Source organism: Canis lupus, chromosome 10, assembly GCF_003254725.2.
Source record: "Canis lupus dingo isolate Sandy chromosome 10, ASM325472v2, whole genome shotgun sequence".
NCBI classification, from domain to species: domain Eukaryota; kingdom Metazoa; phylum Chordata; class Mammalia; order Carnivora; family Canidae; genus Canis; species Canis lupus.
The window spans coordinates 31,266,301-31,286,134 of NC_064252.1; the positions used below are offsets into that span (position 1 = coordinate 31,266,301).

Sequence of the window (19,834 nt, forward strand, 5' to 3'; positions counted from 1 at the left end):
TGCCTATGTCTCTGCCTCTCTCTGTGTCTCCCATGTATAAGTAAATAAAATCTTAAAAAAATAATGGAGATAATAGTAGCGCCTAGATCGTGATACTGTTGCAAGGAATTAGTAAATTAATATGTCACTTACATAATAATCTCCCAATAAATTTTAATCATTATTATGTGTCTTGACTATCTTTTTCATAAATATCCTTAACAAAAGGCATGGAAAGAAAAAGTATAATAACAATAATGCATAGCACTTTCAATGTTACAGGTTCAGTTCTGAGTAGTTTTTGTATATTAACTCTTTTGATCTTCATAGTAACCTTTGAGGTAGTCTTACCAGGTAGAGGTGAAATGACTTATCCAGGGTCACACAGATAGTGAGTAGCACACCAGGGTGTGAACCCTGACAGTCTGATTTTAGAGGTCTCATTTTTAAGTGTTAAATGTATATTCACTTCTTTTGAGCACTATGCCTGAATGTATTCACCATCCACTCAAAAAATATTTATTGAGAATCTACCCGGCACTAAGTACCAATCTACTCTGAGATATGTTACTAAACAAAGAGAGACACAGGGTCTCTCTCCCACATATTTAATATGTTTAATACATACTTCTATATGTATTAATATATATTAATATATATAATACATACTTTTATACATGTACTGTTTCTTTTAAGCTTGTCTATGTTCATTTTGTTCATAGGGATAAATACTATTTTCCAGGTCTATAGCTCTTTATGAAGTCTAAACATTTGGTTTTGTTTCTTTTACCTTTCCCCTACCAGCTTAAAGTATCCACCTTTGAAAGTATTCATTAATGTCTTGTACAATTCAGCACCAGGGACAGCAGACAAAACCTATTAGCATTAGGAAGATATATGAATTTTTTCTCTCAGAATTCATGAAGATTTGATACTTCAGAACACACATGCAGACACACACACACATTAAATATTCAGAAAGATCTTAGGAAGAATCCTACAAATTACCAAACACATAAGTCCCTGGAACAGAGAGGGAAATGCGCATCCACAAGGCCATACATCTGAAGCCAAGAACTAAGTTCCTAGGACTAGTCTAGTTACAATTAATCTCAGTGCACTGTCATCACCAAGCAGAACTGTATATATTCAGTGACATGGATGTGGAATACGGTGACAATTCCTTAAATAGGAATTGAGGAAGAAGTCAAATACTCTGGTTTAAGCTCCAGAAGAATCCTTATTCACTCAGAAAGATTCATTTCCTAATAATGTTATCTATTATTTCATATTCCCTATATACTTCCTAATATATTTGAAAGCATGGGTGGAAAGAAGTTTCAAGGTTCATTAGAGGAGAAACAGATCCAAGTTACTACTGACTCTGCCTTACACACTACATTTTTTTTGACATCATTCAGTACATTAGAATTCTTTCCGGCCTATCAATGTTTATTAGATTTGATGCTGCCTAATTCTGACGTCCCAAAGGAAGGTGACTCACTCCCAGTAAGTGTGTTATCAGTTTCTAAGGACATGTCTAATCTGGATGACATCATCTTGTCTGGAAGACACATTTTAGGTGGACAGTTCCACAGCTCATGAAAGAAAAACTTTCCATTTGCTGTGTTTCACTAATCCCATTCCATTAAAGCAGCTATGAGAGCCTGAAAGGAAAAAGAATGTGATCCTGTGAAGGAATATAGAATTATAGATTTAATCACTCAAGACTATATTTATTATAATAATCAGTGCAAAGCTCTTCAAGGAGTCTCTTTTGATATAAATAAGGATCACCCTAAATCTTTCTCCTCTGAGATACTTTCAACAATTATCCAAGTACTAGCATGTAATCATGGAAAGTTACTGAAGTCCTCTGGGTCTCAGTCACCTCTTCTGTGTAATGAGGGCTATTTGACTTGTGATTCCTCACTGGGGCACTGTGAGGAATAATGAGATAATTTGCTACCACATGGTATAAAACAGTGGCAAGCAGAAGCAGAGGAAATGGGGCACAGGTGGCTGATTCATCTAAGGGTGCTGACATACAGATTTTTAAGAAAAAGAATGAAGGAAATCCCCCTAAAGACTGGAAGAAGGACTTTCCTTGTCACTGCCAAGAAATTTCTTCAACTACTCAAATGTTAAAAAGCCATGAAATGGGACACCTGGGTGGCTCAGTGGTGGGATGTCTGCCTTTGGCTCAGGGCATGATCCTGGAGTTCTGGGATTGAGTGCTGCATTGGGATCTTGCATGGAGCCTGCTTCTCCCTCTGCCTCTTATGAATAAATAAATAAAGCCTTAAAAAAAAAAGCCATGAGATTTGAAGTAAGAACCTTCCTTAAATCTCATCTCTAGCACAGATTAGCTACCATATCTCCCTTCTTCTCCAACTTTTACTTCTTCAGGCTACAAAAAATATAATTATTTCACTGGAATATAGTTACCACCATATATTGGTAAAAGATCTAGCTAGGAGGTGCCTGGCTGGCTCAGGGTTGTGAGTTTGAGCCCTGCATTGGGTACAGACATTACTTAAAAATAAAATCTTTAAGATAATAATAATGATAAAAAGAATCCAGCTAGTTACTTGGATTAAAAAGGTAGTTAATAGTGCAGGCTCTAACAGTGATTGGCTTAAATTCTGGTGCTACCACTTACAAACTGAGTAACTTTGGGCAAGTTCCTTAATTTCTCTGAGCCTGCATTTACTCATCAGTAAAAAGGGATAATATCAATAACCCTCTCATGAGGATGTTATGAGATTAAGAATGTTAATAGGTATAAAGCACTTAAAATGGTATCTGATACATAATAAGGACTCAGTAAATGTCACAATATAGAGAACATGCCAACCAAACATAAAGTAGTTCAGGACCTTCGGACAGGTACCCTCTTTACTTATTTCCCAGACAGGAGACTAAAGCCAGAGAATCTTTTATCCTTTGTAGATCTGCTTATTATGAAACCATATCTTATTTTTCATTTTTTAATTTTTCTTAAGGCCATTCTTTGCTCAGTTGATGATAATTGTGATCATGATTATGAGGGCTATTGCTTCAAAGATATTTTATTCTAAATCACAATGATGTATGAAGAAGTGAATTCAATGGAAGTAAAGGAGAAGTGGAGGGGGTCTGAGTGAAGGAGCAGGAGACCAAGCTATAAAGAAAAGTGAAGAAGAAGGCATGAAACCAAGCTTTGTGCTCTTTTCCTAACATTTACAAATACTAACCTAGACCTCTGTTGATTCAGCCAACTTGTCATGCCTTCCTGTTGACATGAATCCAGGACATAGAAATATAATAGTAATCACTAGAATGAGCAGAGGATCTGGAAGAGCTTAAGATGAGAAGGGGAGAGAGATGCAGGAAGGACGCCTCTAGTTAGGCATGATGAGGGGTCTGAACACCCTCATGCTACTGTGGGAGGATTATAGGAATACCATAGGAATACTATTATAGTGGTTGTCTACAGAACTGTGATCTGTAGTATAGATGATACCCCCAAACACATACATGAAGGATACAAGATTTATTAGTGTGTCCATGTTTCCAGCCTCCATATGCTCTATGTCACCCCCATTAAACAATTTTTCTTATTTGTTCAGCAATCGGTAGCGTTTGGTTTGCTATTCCAGTTACTACGGTTTTGTGACACAAGTTCAGAAGAACAGAAAGAATGTGAAAAGAGAGACAGGTCTAGAGATCCAAAAGAAAGGAAAAGAAAAGAAAACAGTAAAAGCTGTAGGGGTTAGGTGTTGAGGTCTGAGGGATTTCATTAGGATGGGTTCTGTAACACCCATGGGGTGGGATAGAATGGAGAGGATTTTAGAGAGTTGTTCTAGGTTGTAAAATGGACTCCTATTACTGGTTTTCTTTTCTTTTCTTTTCTTTTTTTCCTTTTCTTTCTATTATTGGTTTTCAAGAGGGCTAAGTATAATTTAAAATTCCTTTTGACTGCTAGATTAGACTTTTTTAAAAAAGATTTTATTTATTTATTTGAGAGAGAGAATGAGTGGTGGGGTGGGGCAGAAGGAGAGAGAGAGAGAGAGAGAGAGAGAGAGACAGAGAGACAGAGGGAGAGAGAAGCAGACTCCCTGTTGAGCAGGAAGTTGATGTGGGGCTCAATCCCAGGACCTAGAGATCATGACCTAAGCTGAAGGCAGATGCCTAAGCCACCCAGGGCCCCAGGATTAGACTTTTATAAATATTACTTTATTTAGAGACTGATGCGGGGTCCAGTAATCAGGGTTATGGATGTGCACACTAAAGTCTAGAACTTCACTCCCATTCACTAAAGACATGGATTGGGACACACAAGCCCCTATATTCCATTAAAGGCAAAAGGAATGGTTGGTGAAGGCAAATGAGAAAATATCAAGTTTTATTTAAACTTTGAGAATAAAGTTTAAAGAGAATAAAACAAAATCAGTCTTTTCTTGAGCAGAAGCAGGAGGAATTTCACTATCACTTCTAACCCCTATGGGGAAGAAAAGTCAGTCAAAAGATGACCTGTTTAAATTGGATGGGACTGACATTATGTGCACATCATCAGGGAAATTAACAACTCTAAGAATAGGAAATGTATATCCCTTGAGACAGCTGCAAGAAAAATTGCTCAGAAATGACTGTGCTGGGGACTCACAGGGAGTGCAGCTGGAATAGGAACAAGCCCTGGGGTTTCTGAGACCAGTGTTTGACAGCCAGGACTGTAAACAGCCTTCACTGGCATAAGCAGAGGATCTGGGGCTATGAATGTAGTCTGCGGCGGGTGGCACTGGGCTGGGACTTAGACCCGGGACAGAGAGAATCAGAGTTGGCTTACAGAGAAGATGAGGTTGTGCCAGGCTGGGAATTGGCTCATCACCCACTAAATGTTAGCCCACACCTGCCAGTTGGGCTACACATCAGAATCTCCATGGACTATCTTTAGAAACACACATTCCTGCACCTTATCTGTGGAGACTCTGATTCAGAAGATCTCAGATGAGGCCTGGGCATGACTCTTTCATAAGCTTCTCACATAATTCTGGTGAAGCTTATTCGCACACCAGAATTTCAGAACTGCCAGTTGAGGCAGTCACAACTATTCTTTTTCTAACCAGACCATTAATGCAATGATTCCATTTGTCACAAGCTAGTTAATTAGGGGCTTTTTTTCATTTCCATAGTAAACTCTCTTCAGGACAAGATGAAGAAGAGTCTCATAACCTCTCTTAAATGACCATGCAATCTTCTTCTCTTCCTCCTTCTCTCTCTTTCCCTCCTCCTCCTTTTTCTCCTCCCTCAACCCCCTTTTCCTTCTTTTTAGTTTCACACCAAACACAAAACAGAGATTTAATGTGTACAAAATCTACATCAAAACATAAATGGGCTTTACCACATAGCTGTCTTCAAGCAGTTCTTGAGAGACAATCTTGTAAACTCAGAAATGCATGAGGGAGTCATGAGTGTTTTGGGAGGAGGTGCTGAGAGGTGGGAACAAGAAGCAAACATCTCACCAGTGTCAAGTAGATATGGTTCCCATTAGGATTTGTGCTATATAGTACCCACAGTGCTCCAAGCTCAGTTCAGAGGATTCTAACAGGATCAGGAAAGTGGGCTGGTGGCTCAGGTGCAGTGAGACCAGGGGCTTCAAGGTCCCAAGTGGCAAGAGTCAAGAAGAGCCAGTATATGAAAGTTGGGGCTGTGACACACACACCTGACATCAGGTGGCCAATTGAAGACACATCATCTGTGATTGACAGCACAGTGATTCCCAAATACCAGCTTCTGGACATCAGAAGTAGTCAAGGAACTAGTTCAAAATACAGACTTCCAGACCCCACCCCAATTGTGTTCTTTGACACTCTCTCTCTTATTTATAATATTCATTTAGTCAGTGCATAAACATGTATAAAGTGGCTACTCATGATCACTAGTCTGCTAACTGCATGAGAACAGGAACTGCATCTGACTTGCTCAGCCTCAGTGTCTATCTAGCATAGTGCCAAAAACTATAGCCATTCATTTAAAAAAATGCAGTAAGTGCTTACTTTCTACCAAACTGAGCTAGGCACTAGGACACAGTGATTAATAAGTATGCTCCCTATATTGAGTCTAGTGCGGGAGATAGCCTAGGGATTAATAAGTTACATTAACATGATAAGCGTTTAAACAATATACATAGATATTTCCTACCTTCTGAATCCACCCCACACAGGAGCCAGGGAGATTATCCTAAAACACGAATCCAGCTATGATATTGCTTAAAAAGAGTCAATAGTTCTCCTATGATCCCTCATCCCAAAGAGGGTCTGTAGACTCCATGAAGATAGATGTCTAGAAAAGAAAGAAGTTTCCATGGTCAGATAACTGTGGAAGACTGGGATAAATGAAACAAAATGAATCAAGTTTGTTTAATGCAGGATTTTTCAGAAACTGTAGAATACTAATGAGCCTTTTAAATCTCCAAAAGGTAAAGGGGGGGAGGTAAGTATAAAATGGGGGAAAGGAGTAGTATTCAGCACATTCTCATTCTTATTTGATTGTGACCCTTTTGGGGCACATCTTAAATAACCGGTGCTTAGAGAACAGACTTTAGAAAATTCTTGCTGGCCACAACATGCCCAACATTCACATTAAGCATCATAGGGTCCCCCATAATCTCCTGCCCAAGCCTCTGCTCCCCACTCTGCTTCTTGTATTTTTTTAAAAGATTTTATTTATTTATTCATGAGAGACACACACAGAGAGAGAGGCAGAGACACAGGCAGAGGGAGAAGCAGGCTCCATGCAGGGAGCCCAACGTGGGACTTGATCCCGGGACTCCAGGATCACGCCCTGGGCTGAAGGCAGTGCTAAACCGCTGAGCCACCCAGGCTGCCCGTGCTTCTTGTATTTTAACAAAACCAAACTCCTTGTTTCCAAGCCTTTGCTCACATTGTCTGCCCCCCAACACACACACACACACACACACACACACACACACACACACACACACACACTCTTCAAGCCCTGAAACATCCTCCAACACACATGGAATTTGCCTGAAGATGATACATGTCCTTGAAAAATCAGTTCAGACATCAGCTCCACCAGAAGCTTTTGCTGTTCAGGTGCTTCTTCTGTATGTGCTCAGAATGCTCTGTCACAATTCCCACAGAGCAGTGTGCTGTATTATTGTGGTCCCGCTAGACCATGAGGTTTTGGAGGGAAGGAGTCTTTATGAGGCTTTATCTCTGCTCTGCTATACTGGAGTTTCTCAACCTTGGCACACTTGACATTGGGGCTAGATGAGTCTTTGTTGTGAGAGGCTGGCCTGTGCATGGTAGGATGTTTAGCAGCATCCCTGGCTTTTACCCACCAGATGCCAGTAGTGCTACCAGTACCTGATCCCCCTTCCCCCAAGATGCAAGAACCACAGAATCTCCAGACACTGTCTGATATTTCCTGGGAGAACAAAACCATCCCTCATTGAGAATCACCGTCCTATATCTAGTATAGTGCCTGGTATTCATTAAACAAATATTTACTGAATATATACTACTTGTCAGGCCTTGTGCCAGGCACAGATAATACAACTGTGACCCAAACGCTTGCCCCTGCCTATAATCTTCAGGAATCAGGAAGTAAACATACATGATTATGATTGTAATGATAACCATAGTTCTATGAAGGTTGAGAGAGACTTGTGTATTTTGTTCATTTTTATATCTCTCAGCTCCTAGGACAGTACCTGGTACATCGTAAGAACTCAATAAATATTTGTTGATGAAACATATTATCTAAAATTTACAGAGCACTTATAATGCGCCAGAAACTATTCTAAATCCTTTGTTTATATTAAATTAATTTAGCTCCATAATGAAACTATGATATTCTATTATCATACTCATTTACAGATAAGTAAACTAAAACATACAAATTTTAAGTAACTTAGCAATGATCATGTAATGAATGCAAGGTAGAGCCATGACTTGAACTCAGGCAGCCTGGTTCCAGAATCCAAGCTCAAGTGCCCCACATGTTACTGCCAAGGATGACAAACATTGATGGAACCTTCCTTTGGACTGGCATAACAACAACACAATAGGTTGTTTCTTTTATCTCATCCTTAGCACCATTTTATTTGAGAAAATGTAAAGCACAGAAAGGTTAAGTAACCTGAATTCTTCCATAAATGGTAAGTGCCTAAACTGTTTTTTTTTTGTGCTCCATCTGACCATAGGGACCTGTGCCCTTGACCACCATGCTATACTGCCCCAAATATGGAAGCATAACAAATAATGATTAGATGACTGAATAAGGAATGGTTTACATGCTTTCTGCATCCCCCACACCACCAAGCAGAGAAACTAACATAGATGATGCCCTCCCCCTCCCCACATGATTTTTTTAAATGATAGCAGTGAAGTACAAGGAATGGGACACTCAGTTAGGGATCAGATCTGACTTGTCCTCCTGATTCTGCCTTTGAGTTGCTGTGTGACCTTGAAGACTTCATTTCCTCACAACCAGGTCCCCATTTAGTTATCTAAAATGAGAGGTTTTGAATTTCTTGAGTTCCCTTCAGCTCTTTTTTTTTTTTTTTTCCTTCAGCTCTTTTGCTGATTCTAGCAGCCATAGTCCTGAGTGAACCTGGAGAGCTCTCTTTCCAATCACAGACCAACCAGGTAAAGCTCCTCCCCTGACTGTCTTGATTGGTTTGCTCACCTCCTGTGCAGGTGCTGTTTTGGTTGCCTGGTAACACAGTGATAGAGACTGCCAGTTCCCAGAGGAGAAATGAATGAATGAGCAGAGATAGTCACACTAGGAGCAGTGGCTACAGCCAGAGCAGCACATTGCAGATTTCATAACTCCACCTGTCTGGAATGGGCTTTTCACATAATGCTGATACAGCAGCCTAATGGGGATTCTGGAGGTGGCAAAAATCCTAATGCACAATCCTATTTCCCCATAAGGAGGTGACTCTATCACAAAAATTACAAGCACAGAAGTGTGTTTTAGTATCACTAATAAAAGATCTCCCTCTGCTCTCTTCCATGTAAAAGACTACTGTTTCTTGTGTTCCATCCTGCCTTTAAATCCAGGTTCTGTGCTACTGGACAGGTCATGTAAATTGGAATTGATCCCCATGATCACTCTGAAAAACAGGCAGAACAGAAATTCAACAGATAGGGAAGTCTTTTAAAAAGTTCAGAGCAATGAACAGAAATAATGTAGACCTGGGTTCAATTCCTGGCTTTGCCACTTATGAACTGTGCAACTTTGAGTTAGTTTCTCCATCTGTAAATTGGGGGTAATATATCTATCTCAAAGTGTCACTGAGAGAACTAGGTAAGGTAGTAGAAGCTGAAGCACTAGTCCAGATGCTGGAGTATACATGCACAATTTTTATCATTATTATTGTTAGTGTTTAGGGTCACACACCACTTAAATGACAAAATTGGGATTTGAATACAGGTCTCTAGTAGTGCCAAGGCCAACTTTTGTCATTATTTCATTCCTTCTTTGAAAGGAAAAGCCATAACCATGCGTTTTTTCGACAAATACTTACAAGCCACTATGTGATGGTGTTGAAAATGATACTAACTCTTACACAGCAGTTTTTAGACCAAGCAGTGCTTTTGCATGCATCCTCTCACTTAATATGATGGCCACTTCTCTGATGTCTGGATGGAGATCATTCTGGACAAAGCAATTATCTGCCTCTGGAAGTTAAACTCTCCTCTTTCCCCAGGAGCTTGAAAGCCAGGAGAAGCCTCATCCCCCAGTGCAATGGAGCCAGCCCAAGGGCATGCTGGCAAAGGCCACTGAATTGTGTGCTTAGGTTCCTGATCCTTTATGTATGAGTATGTGATCTTAACAAGTTCATTTACCACTGTAGGCCTCAGTTTTCAAATCTGTAAAATGGGAATCATGTATATGCTTATCTCTCAGAGTTGTTGGGATAATTCAATAAGCATATGACTGCAGAATGCTTAGTACAGTATCTCCTCGGCAGCTGCCACCATGAGGATGACAATCGGCATGATTCTTATGATTCTTCCAGAGGCCTGCCTGCAATATGGGTACCTACCAAGGAAGGTGGGCCTAGGTGAAATACTACAGTCAGCCTATAATCTCTAGGGGTCATAGGAAAAAGAAGAAAGTGAAAGAGGAAGGGGCAAAAGGAACACCTTTTACTGTCTTCGTAGCTGGCTCCAAGAGAGTAGGGTCAGAGGCAGGTGCCAGACATGATCGATACTGTTGCAAAATCCATGGTCCATTAAAACACTTGTAGTCTGGGGGCACCTGGGTGGCTTAGTCCGTTGAGCATATGCCTTCAGCTCGGGTAATGATCTCAGGGTCCTGGGATCCAGCCCTGCACTGGGTTCCCTGCTGTGCAGGGAGCCTGCTTCTCCCTTCTCTCTGTTCCTCCCCCTTCTCGTGCATGTTCTCTCTCTCAAATAAATAAATAAAATCTTAAAGGAAAAAATAAAAATAAAATACTTTTCTGGGGGATCCCTGGGTGGCGCAGCGGTTTGGCGCCTGCCTTTGGTCCAGGGCGCGATCCTGGAGACCCGGGATCGAATCCCACATCGGGCTCCCGGTGCATGGAGCCTGCTTCTCCCTCTGCCTGTGTCTCTGCCTCTCTTTCTCTCTGTAACTATCATAAATAAATAAAAATTAAAAAAAATACTTTTCTGGGACAAATAATAAGCTAGTGGTGCTTAATGTTAGGCTCCACTCCTCTGGGTTGCAGTCTCTTATAACTCAGGGATCAAGGGATCTGCTCATTGTTTGAACTCTAGATGATGAGATCTATGTTGTTCTTTTTGGAGAAATCTTGGATTTGATCATTTCAATGCAAGTAAAATGGGAGCACTTGAAGACCAGTTATTATGTGCCAGGGACTGCCCTAATTTTCTATGTTTTAATAGATTTCACCCTCCTGCGACTCCTGAATGTAAATTTATCACCCTCTCTGTGTAGATAAGGATCCCAGGCAAACAGCTTGCCCAGAGTCAAAATCTAAGAAGTAGCAGAGCAAGGATTCAAACAGTCTAGTGCCAACTTTCGTGTTCTCAACAGCTACGTTACTGGCTCTCCATGTTGTCAAAGGAAAAAGAATCCATTCTCTGTCTTCCCTGGTTATTCCTCTAGTGATTGAGCTTGTCTGAAATGGCGGGGGTCTATATAGAGGCCAATCTATGTAGAGTTATTATTCTGTGGGGTTTAGGAAGGAAGAAAAATGATGTGGAAGGGGTAGATTTTGTTATGTCTCTGTCCTCCAGACACTCAAAGTGGTGGAAACGGACAGCAAGCAAGGAGATTTAAAATTTTTTTTTTTAAGATTTTTATTTATTTATTCATAGACACACAGAAAGAGAGGCAGAGGGAGAAGCAGGCTCCATGCAGGGAGCCCGACGTGGGACAGATCCCGGGTCTCCAGGATCACACCCCAGGCTGCAGGCGGCGCTAAACCGCTGTGCCACAGGGGCTGCCCGCAAGGAGATTTTAATACAAAGAAAAAAAAAATGTGGGTTTCCCAATCCCATGCTGGTCCTAAGTCAAATGCAACTCTATTGAAGTTTTGGTAATGGCCAGGCTCCTTGGTTAAGCTTCACAATAGTCCTGCAAAAATGATTATATTACCTTATTTTATAGCTGAACCACCCAAAGCTTGGAGAAGTGAAGACGCTAGCCTGAGACTTTAAGCCCAACAAGAAGCATGGGCCTGGGACTCAAAATCAGCTCAGCAGTGCTCAACCTTGATTATACAAAGGTATCACTTGGGATGCTGACAAAATACATACCTACTGGTGAGAATATATACCAAAATATATACCAGTGATGTGAATTGCTGTCTAGGTGTCTTCATGGCCCATCATGCAGGAGCTGGTCTTCTTTCTGCCTCAATACAGCTGCTTCCCAGTGAGTCGTGAAGGCAGATGTATTAGAACATTACCTTGAAAGTGACTTGATCAGCTAAAACGTTCAAGCACCCTTAATTACAAAGGAACACCCACTGACATCTGCCTCCCCTTAAGGGGGACTCCAAGGATTTGGAAACTTATTTTTCTGGTTGCCATGACAATCTTTTGCAACGTCAGCAAAAATGCTCTGTGTTACAAACAGGCAACCATAAAACCACTCAAAATCTTTAGCTCAGAATTTGTCTCAGTTCCAGACCATGCCATGCCCCCTCTGAGCCTTTACCTAGACTCTAGAAAAGAACTGTAGATATTAGGACCTTCTAAACACTCCTCACATTTTACTAGGGGTAAGAGATGAAGGGAACTGCCTCACGTCAGGGAGTAAATTAATGTTTTCATATTTTCTTTTATTCTATACCTCACTTCCTCATCTTTCTAAGACATTTTTTAATCTAAAGATAAAATAGGTGAAATTGAAAAGTTCTCTCACGTTTATCTTTCTTTTTTTATAAATCAAATTTATTTTTTATGCTTTTTAATTAATTTACTTTAAAATAAAAATTGTATCTATTTAAGGCATACAACATGATTATCTGCATATACATAGTGAGACGATTACTATGTCAACCCTCTTTGGATAGACTCCAGAGGCTTTATACTCCTGTAGGTGATAAGATTTTACATTTTAACTTTCAGAGGCTTATTTGCATTTGTACCCTCAATCAATCTTTAATTATAGCAATTCATCTTTGTGCAGATTTAGGCAACATGAAAGGTAGAGAGGATGATATACTGGAAAATCTTTCTTGTCATCTTAAAAATCTTGCCATTGGCCGCCTTGGTAGTAAAGTGTCCAACTCTTGGTTTTGGTTCAGATCATGATCTCAGAGTCATGAGATCTAGACCCACCTCAGGCTTGAGCTCTGTGCAGGGTCGGGATTTTCTCTCTCTCTCTCTCTCCCTCTCCTCCCCTCCCCCTAGTCTTGCTCATGCACGCACATGTCTGTACTCTCTTATAAATAAATAGAATCTTTAAAAAAAACTTCCTATGGTTGGATAACAAAATTAACTCTGCCCTTTTTGGCAAGTATGAACAAGCCATAGCTGAATAGGTGTTCCAATAGAGTGGAACTTTCCTGACTTGGGACCTGGGTTCCACCTGCACTCTGTCACTCACTAGCTCTGTTACACGATATCAAGCTGTGTGCATTAAAGGCACACATGGCCTTCATTGTCAGACAGCATTTTGAGTTCTCACCTCAATTTTGTGCTAAGTGACTTTGGGCAAGCCTCCATTTCCCCTACGAAATGGAAATATTCTCTCCTTAACAGGGTTGTTGCTTTCTGGGTATGTAAAGCACTTATCACAGTGCCTGGTACACAATAATCAATAATCAATAAATGATAGCTATTATTACTTTAATCCATTAATACTATCTAATCTGCCTACCTCACAGGAGAGCATATGAAATGAGGGACTTTGAAAACTACAAAATTTACATGTAAAGGGGCTTATTTCTACAGTTGTTTTGTTATTATAAGGACTTGCTCACTTTTTTTAGATCAGATAAGAATAGCAGATCTGGATTCTTCTTATCAAAAATAAATATCTTTTTAAACCACCACCACCACTACCACCACCCTGTAGGGTTGGATTTCTCAACTGAGTGGTGAGACAATGTGTACACCTGTCACTGTGGGTGCATCCATATGTATGCAAATTCCTGAGCTGAATTGTTCCCCAGAGAAAGGATCCTATGATACAATATGTTTCTTTCCTTCCTGGGCCTGTCAGGATTCTTGGTTAAAAGTAAGAGAAATAATGTAGGCTGTTAACCCAAGAAGGGGATTTAGCAGAGATGGAACATTCACAAAATAAAATTGGATGGGGGATGGGATGGCATGAAGAATCAAGCTTGGGAAACAGGCAGAAATCAAAGGAATTTGGAGGTTGGCCAACAAGATTCATGACCAAGCAGTAACCACTGGCCCAGCCTCTTTCGGATGCTGAGATGCTGCTGCCATCATCAGTCTGATCAATCTCACAGCCCATCTCTTTCTTTCCATCCTTGTCAATTTCTGAAGAGACAAAGTTCCAGGAGTGTGCATCTAATTGGCCCAACTTAGGTGACATCCCTCAAGTATTTTTGGGGACTGAGAGAAAGCAAGTCATGGGAGGATCTGGCCCCGGGAATTGCCAGGTCCTCACACAATGAAACACTTCCCCTAAAGAAATGTGGAGGTATAAATATCTTCTAGGAAGCCACCTTTGGTCAAATTCTTATTTCATTGATAAAGAAGGTGCAGAGAGGTTGTTCAATGACTGTGTGTCAAGTCTTCCAGCTTCCAACCCCATATTCAGTCACTCTCTTACACAAAACCCAGCAATTTATAAAGTCATAAGCTCTTTCTCCAGCTTTAAGCAACACTCAGGTGGGGACAAAGGGACTGACTATGGAGAGTCATTATCTGTTTTCAGATTCTTTTTATTACATAAGCTCAGCACATAAGAATAAATAATGCTGGCATGCAGCTGACCTCCAATACATGATGGGAGAATCTCATTACTGCAAAACCCTTGGCGATAAATATAGAGAACTGGCTTTGATACATTGAATTTTCAACAGAAACCATTAAACACTTCTGCATCTAACTGCCTTTTCTTTTCTTATTCATAGTGCAATAAAAATAATTTTCCATGCCATAATTTGCCTGATTTTTTCCTCTACACTTCCATCCTACTTCCTGTTTCTTTTCTTTGTTTAAAACTGATACTAGTGAAGCTTTTTGAATTTATAGACCCAGACAAGAACACCCTTTCCATTTTTTTCCCCAAGCAACTCTCCTGTGCATATTTGAAAGCCAATAGTTTTTTTTTTTTTTGAAAACTACATATAAGTCCAAATCTTAGAGTTGGGAGGTATCTTAGGGGAGCTCTTCTCTGACATCATTTCACAGGTGGGGAAATGGAAACTTAGAAAGGATATGGCAGGTGGGTAGAGGCAGAGATGGGCCAAATACCATCAAAGACTATGCTGGGTTTTTGAGTGGAGATTTCCTTGATCCTCTTATGTCCACGATTGTCATTATCTGGGTGTGAACAGAAACTTAGGAAGAATCTGAGGTACTGCCTAATACAGAGGTGGAAAGTAGTAGCCAAAGGGGCAAATCCTGCCTGTACATGGGTTTGATTTTGCTCAACATTCTTGGCTCACACAGTCCTTTAAATTTTTTTAAAGTTAATTGCCAACATGTAAAAACCTGGAGATTTAACATCATTTGATTTTCTGACCCTTTAATAAAACTCAGACCATCTGGCAACTCAGGGTCCCACTATATGGCAAAAATGAGTTGTTACTCAGTAACAATCTGCCCCCCTTAAGCAGGTACACACATCTCAGTATGCCACAGTCTCTACCCTGCCCTGCTCTATCACAACTTGCCAACTTCACTTGTTACATTACTGCCTGTCACCAAAGTTTGTGATTCCTGAGCTAGTCTTACTCCCTTAGTTACTACAGTTGGGTCACTCCCTCCTGTTGACTGAGGTCACTTACTAAGGGTAATGCAGTAAATGGAGATGTTGGAAGACAAACTTCCAAGGGCTCAGTCCTTGGCTCTCCTCTCCTCTCATGATGCCTCAGGTCAGAACACTACCCCGGGGAACATCTCCAGTCCCAGACTCACGTCTGTGCTTTACACTTGGGTATCCAGCCCTCACTTTGGGCAAGTTGCTTAAGCCTTTCAAGTGCCTTCATTTCCTCATCTGTGATATGGCGACAATGAGAGTACTTTTCTACTATATGATTATTTTGAGAATTATACGTACAATTGGCTAATATATGCAAAACAATTTGAAGAGAACCTGACACTGTTGTTGTTGTAAGTTGCCTCATGGGTCTTTAGAATGTACACGGTAGAGCTTTTAATTTCCTTCTGCCTCCAACCTGTTCCTTCCTAGTCTCCATGTCAGTAACAGCACCATTATCCCATGGATGGCTTGAGCTAAACACCTGGGAGTCATTCTTTGTTAATCTGTTTTCCTCATTCCCTAAATCCAATCATCATCAAGCCTATCCAGGATACTCTAAAAATGTATTTCAATTGGTCTCCTCTCTCCATCTCCACTGTCACCACCTTGGTCTAAGGTGATGTCATCCGTTGCCTGGGTTTCTGCAGTATCCTCCTGTTATGCACTGAACTATGCTCCCCCCATTCACATGTTGAAGCCCTAACCCACAATGGGATGGTATTTGGAGATGGGACCTTTGGAGGGTAACTAGTTTGGATGATGCCTTAGTAACTAAGGGAGTAAGACTAGCTCAGGAATCATGAACTTTGGTGACAGGCAGTAATGTAACAAGTGAAGTTGGCAAGATGTGATAGAGCAGGGCAAGGTAGAGACTGTGGCATACTGAGATGTGTGTACCTGCCTAAGGGGGCAGATTGTTACTGAGTAACAACTCATTTTTGCCATACAGTGGGACCCTGAGTTGCCAGTGGGGACCTCATGATGGGGTCAGTGTCCTCATACGTAGAGACACGACAGAACTTGCTCTCTTTATTTCTCCCTGCCCTGGAGGATACAGGGAGAAGGCAGTCATCTACAAGCCAGGAAGAGAGCTCTCAACAGAAAAAGACCACGCTGGCACCTTGCTCTTCACCACCAGAACTGTGAGAAAATACATTTCTGGTGTTTAAGCCAACCAGCCTACCGTATTTTGTTACGGTAGCGTGAGCAGACTAAAACACCTCCTAAACTGACCCCCCTGCTTTGTCATGCTTTCTCTTGCAAAATCTATTCTCCACACAACAGCATATCTTTTAAACATGTCATGGCCCTCCCTCCCCTAAAACGCTTCTGTGGCTTTTTTTTTTTTTAATTTTTTTTTAATTTTTTATTTATTTATTTATGATAGTCACAGAGAGAGAGAGAGAGAGGCAGAGACACATGCAGAGGGAGAAGCAGGCTCCATGCACCGGGAGCCTGATGTGGGATTCGATCCTGGGTCTCCAGGATCGCGCCCCGGGCCAAAGGCAGGCGCCAAACCGCTGCGCCACCCAGGGATCCCTCTGTGGCTTATTTTTGTTCTTCCAACAAGCCGAAGCTCTCCGGGGTGGCCCTCGGGGCTCTGGGGACTTCCGCCCCGGCCACCTCTGCAGCCTAGCGCACCTTGCCCTCGCCCGGCGCTCCGGGCCCTCCTCGTCTGCGTTCCGGCCGCAGAACCACGCTGCATCTGCTGCCCCCTGCCGGCCACGCTCTTCCTCCAGCCGGGGAATCCCTTTCACATTTCAACTCTCAGAACAACTCCCACCTCCCCAAGTGGCCGCAGGGAACCATCTTACTCACAGCGTCCCCGACCCCCTTTCTTATTGAAAACCACCTTTCTCTGCCATAACAATCTGACGTGATCTTCTTCGTTTCCCCGCATTTAGCTTGCCCCCACCCAGGCCCCATGCGAGCTACTGAGGGCGACAGACTTGGTCCTGTTCCTGTGGCACCCCGGGCGCTGAGTGCCCCCCACACTACCTGAGACGCGCGCAGACGGTGCGGCCGGGTTTCTCGGGGGCGCCTCCTGAGGTCCCGGGAGGTCAGGTGCCTTCCCCAAAGCTGGCTTCCAAGGGCGCTGCACTCTTCGCGCTCCCCAAGGGGCGTCGGGACGCTAGAGATGCAGCACGATCACGGCACTCGGCTGCCTGAGCCAGGGCAGGGAGCTCAGGGTCTGGGAGCAACTTTCCCCGCGTGGAGGGGTGAGGATCGCTGCGGGGGGAGGCGCGGGGAGGGCCTGTGGGGGCGGGGCCTGCGGGGCGGGGCCTGCGGGGGCGGGGCCTGCGGGGGCGGGGCCTGGCCGCCCGAGCCAATGGGGCGGCGCGGCGCGGCGCGGCGCGGCGGGGCGGCCAGGCGGCCGAGGGGAGACGCTGGAGCGCGGTGGGGCGCGGAGGCTGAGCTCGCGGACCCGGAGCGCATCCTCAGGCGGGCGCCGCGGCCGAGGCACCCCCCTCGCCACCCCCGCCCCGGGCGCCGGCTTCCTGGCGGCTCGCACGGTAAGAGGAGCGCCGCCGCGAAGTAGACTTTGTGGGGCTACGGAAACTGGGAGCCCCTCCTGCCCTCGGCGCCTCAGACCCGGCTGCCGGCGGCGTCCTCGCGCCCGGCCGCGTCCCCCGCGCGCCGGCCCTGTGCCCGCGGGAGGCGGGCGCGCGGAGGGCGCGGGAGGGAGGCGACGAGCCGCCGCGCCCCGCGCCCTCCCGCAGCTGCCGCAGCCCGGCCGGGGCCCGACCCTGCGACCCACAGGTCGGCGCGCGGGAACTGCCTGGGGCCCGGGAGCCTGAGGGGCGCGGGACGGCGGCGTCGGGCCGGGTCTCCGGAGACTTGAGGACCTGTTGGCCCGGGGCTCGGGGTCAGGTTTGCCGCGCTGTCGCCTCTTTGCAGCCGCCCTGAGGCGCAGGAGGTCTCCGAGCGGCTCCCGGCGGAGCTCGCCGCGGAGACTGGCCCTTCATACCGCGCCGCACGTAGTTCTTTATTCAGCGTTTACCCGGCTGCCGCCGTGTGTGCCAGGCGCTGTGCTGAGTGAGCCCTGAGGCGCGAAGACGGGCCTTGGAGGGGCTCCTGCGGCGGAGGGGCGCGGTAGGAGGGATAGTTACCCAACAACACTAGTACCGGGCGCGAGGGGGAGAGCGAGCCAGGAGGGCTTCGGCGCGGGGGTGACCGCCCAGGGTGGACTGGAGGAGTCGGAGGGTCAGCCCCGCTGGGAGCGGGGGGGAGGGGGTGCCGGGGGAGGGCAGGGGGATAGCGGGCGTTCCAGAGAGATTTTCTCGTGCGAAGGTTAGGGAGCCGAAGAAGTCCAGTCTCCCATCGGGTGATCGCGTAGGACCAGGGCTTACTGTGGGTAGGAAACGAGCTGTCGGCGTGCAGGGAGGGGGCTGATCCACGCCCAGGCCTTCGAATGCAGCCTTGGACTGCCTCGGATTTTGTCCTGGGATGGGCTGCAGTGGAGGAATTCCGACCAGTAACCAGGTCCCTCTGGCAGCTCTGTGGAAAAATAGGTGGAGCCTGGAGCAGCGGAGAGCTGGTAAGTGTAGCTGCTGTTCAGACTTGGGAGTGAGTACTCTGGGTGGGGAAGACAGTCGCAACTGCCCAGGAGCCCTGCTCCCCGGCCTCTGGGCATGGATTTGGGCCAGGGACTGTCGTCCGTGTGACACTTGCTTCTGCAACCCGGGGGCCATTTTAATATCGTTTCTGGAGGCTTGGACCTCAACCTTGCTATCAGGGATGGACCCTGGAGGATTGGGAAGGGTACCGCTCCCCTTCTCTTTCTGTCTTACAAAGGCTCAGTCTCAACCGTGAGAGGTTGTAAAAAGCAAGGTGTCACTGGAGAGTCAGACCAGAAAGTCACTTTAGCTATGTGCCTGGAGGATGTAATCAATCTTTCTGATTTTCAGTTTTCTGATTTAAAAGGAAATATATAACTACCTTTATTAGGTCAGGTTCCCTGGAAAAAGGACTCAGAGATTCTGAGGTTTGTCTGTAGGGGAACTTTGGGGGAGTAGTTTCACTGATCCAAGGTGGGTGAGGGGTGAGAAAAACAGGATTGGGCAGAGGGAGAAGTGAATCTGTGGTGCAGTGCAAAAGAGGCCTCAATTGAGGCATGGGGGCGCCAAGCCTTTGAAGCCCCATGTTGACCAGCCAGTAGATGCAGGGGCATAACTTTGGTTGTCCCTTCAGCAAGACAGTTCCTGAAGAAGGACTCAGCCAGCACTCCTGGACGTGGAGCATATAAGAGTAAGGAGCCTTGGTCTTGGAGGGGGATTGAGAACTGTACCGCAGCAGCCACCTCTGCAGGGTGGCCTTGGGAAGTAAATGTAACAACTTGACAGAAATTGGTTAGCACTACATCTGGTGCAGAACAGGCATTTAAAAAGTGTTCCTTTCTCTCACCGTTAAACTTCTTGAC

At 44.4% G+C, this 19,834-nt stretch overlaps 1 protein-coding gene and 1 long non-coding RNA gene across 4 annotated transcripts in view; one reads left to right on the plus strand and one right to left on the minus strand.

Annotated features, from left to right (window-relative positions):
• LOC112668964 (uncharacterized) overlaps positions 1-17,657 on the minus strand; it is an 85,775-nt gene extending 68,118 nt beyond the window's left edge. The window contains exons 1-2 of the long non-coding RNA XR_004803131.2: positions 17,413-17,657; positions 6,163-6,303 (exon numbers count right to left, since the gene is read on the minus strand). This is a non-coding gene — a long non-coding RNA (uncharacterized LOC112668964). The remainder of the gene's footprint in view (positions 1-6,162; positions 6,304-17,412) is intronic.
• Positions 17,658-17,788: 131 nt separating this feature from the next.
• SYN3 (synapsin III) overlaps positions 17,789-19,834 on the plus strand; it is a 452,538-nt gene continuing 450,492 nt past the window's right edge. The window contains exon 1 of one of the 3 annotated variants that reach the window (XM_049115333.1): positions 17,789-17,927. The gene's annotated coding sequence lies outside the window, so the exon portion shown is untranslated. Of the gene's footprint in view, positions 17,928-18,708; positions 18,953-19,834 lie in introns of those variants that run through there. The other 2 variants (XM_025461487.3, XM_049115335.1) reach the window with 2 other exon arrangements.